The following is a 2,580-nucleotide window of genomic DNA, read 5'->3' as shown; positions in this document are numbered from 1 at the left end:
AGGCATCTGGACGAGGGACATTTACTTTCATACAGTAAACCCAACTAATTGCCCTTCCCAACTTCTGGTCTTGGCTGTGGCCCGAGGTGGATGACCCCTGACCCCTATTCCTCCCAGCTGCCCGGTGACTAGACCTGCCCCAATACAGCAGAGAAGCTACAAGATCACTTTTCAATACTGTTTAATGTTCCTCTTGGAGTTGCAGGAGGGCAGGGAGCCCGAAGCTTGCGCAGGGTGCCGGGTGACACTGCTGAGCTGCTCAAGGGACCTTCCTTTAAGTGGGTCATTGGCCAAATACAGTGGAAGCCTTTGGAACCACAGGACTGGTTAATTTTAGCCCGGGGCACCCAAATTCATTCCATTCCCAGTCGCCCTTGGATTTGTCCCCCTTAGAGCAAAGGTGAGTCGCAAAAGTCAGGCCACATTTTTCACGTGTTTGGAGCAGGCTGCTGCCAGGGCAGAGCCTCAGCGGGGGGCCCCTTGGATGACCAGTGAGCCATAGGCGCTCGGGGACAGCCCTTTGTTTTATTTTTAACTGACATCACATTCCTGGAGGTGCCCCGTGGTTAGAGTTCTAATGACATTCCTTCATCACTAGGTTCCTTCGGGCAGGTGCTGGCCAAGGGTCAGGAGGCACAGAGCGGAGCTGTCCCGGCCTTGCACCTCAGGCTGTGTGACTTGCCACATCACCGCCCCTCCCTAAACCTTCACGTCCGTCCACACTCGTGAAGTGGGCAGGTTCTCAGAACCCGTGGGGCAGGCTGCTCCCCAGCCGACAGGGATGGGGAAGACGGGAAGGGAAGAAAAGCCCAGCTCCAAGCCTCTGGGGCTAGCTGGTCTGCAGGGGAGGCTCTCTCCTCCTCGCACAGACGGTCCAGGCCTATGAGAAAGGAAGGGCTGGGGCACCCTGGAGGCTCCGCCAGTTAAGCATCCGACTTCAGCTCAGGTCACGATCTCACAGGTTCATGAGTTTGAGCCCCGGGTCGGGCTCTGTGCTGACAGCTCGGAGCCTGGAGCTGCTTCGGATTCTGCGTCTCCGTCTCTTTCTATGTCCCACTCTTGCTCTCTCTCTCTCTCTCTCTCTCTCTCTCTCAAAAGTAAATAAACATTAAAATAAATTAAAAAAGGAAGGGCTATATTCATCCAGAATTTCAGTGTCAGAAATCCCACAGGCGGCTGTGGAAACAGTCCAGATTACGGGAGGCTAAAGAGATAGGCTGTATAAATTCCTTATCCAGCTGACGCCGGGCCTGTCCTGTGTCGGTGGGGAGGGAAGGGGAGGGAGCTATAAAGGATATTATTAGGTCAACTGACAAAATTGGAACAGACAGTAGATTAGATGAAACTATTGCATCGAAGTTAAACGTGCTGACGTTGATAACCGTCCCGTGGTTTTGTGACACAATACCCTTATTCTTAGGACAGGTATCGACCCACTCCCCCCCCCCCCAAGTACTCCGGGTCTCCCTGGCCCTCCATCTTAAAAGGAACATTTACCTTAGGGCATCCTCTCCTTTTATTTGTTGGGGGGGGGAGGATCATGGATTCCTCTGAGAATCCAAAAAAGTCATGGACACGTGGCATTCTGAAATGCACAAACATGCACCTGCTCTGTTTCTCACCGCCAGAGACTCCCGGTCCCCTATTGAACGGATGCTTTCCTGATAAACCTGCAGGGACTAAAGTTCTAAAAGCAAAGGGTCCTGCTGTAGCCAACTTACTCTCAAATGGTCCAGGAAATCCTACTATTTGTATAGAATTTAAAAATAGTGGGGCATCTGGGTGGCTCAGTCGGTTAAGCATCCACCTTTGGCTCAGGTCATATCTCATGGTTCCTGGGTTCAAGCCCCACATCAGGCTCTGTGCTGACAGCTCAGAGCCTGGAGCCTGCTTCGGAGTCTGTGTCTCCCTCTCTCTGACCCTCCCCTGCGTGTGCTGTCTCTCTCTGTCTCTCAAAAATAAATTAAAAAAAAACCCATAAAAATTAAAAAAAAAGTAAATGATAAAGCAAATGGTACAATGTGTTTTTAAAAAATGAGGTGTGAAATGAGGTGTGGGGCACCTGGGTGGCTCAGTTGGTTGAGCTGACTTCGGCTCAGGTCAGGATCTCAGGGTTCATGGGTTCAAGCCCTGCGTCAGGCTCTGTGCTGCCAGTGGGAGCCTGGAGCCGGCTTCAGATTCTGTGTCTCCCTCCCTCTCTTCTCCTCCCCTGCTCATTCTCTCTCTCTCAAAAATAAATAAACATTAAAAATGTTTTAAAAAGAGGTGTATTCAGGTATTGTATTAAGTACTATTTTTGCTCTTACAACTTCTTTGGGTTTGATGTTTCCCAAATCAAATGTTAAAAAGTCAGTTACCGGTGACTAGTACTTATTCAGGAAGCGATGCCCATTATGAACATTCCGGGGTGAGGAAGAGCAGGGCGGGTTTAGTGCTCCTGGTGAGCGGCAGGCAGCTGGCTGGCACAGCGCACAGCCGGGCCCTGGGGGCCCGGGGGGGGGGGTGCCGGTGAAGGGCCCGGATGGGTGGATAGGCACCGGGCAGGCAACAGGAGACCTCAGCGAATTTCCGTTCAAACTT

The sequence above is a fragment of the Suricata suricatta genome, chromosome 16 (assembly GCF_006229205.1).
Source record: "Suricata suricatta isolate VVHF042 chromosome 16, meerkat_22Aug2017_6uvM2_HiC, whole genome shotgun sequence".
Lineage (NCBI taxonomy): Eukaryota > Metazoa > Chordata > Mammalia > Carnivora > Herpestidae > Suricata > Suricata suricatta.
This window is presented reverse-complemented; position numbering follows the sequence as displayed.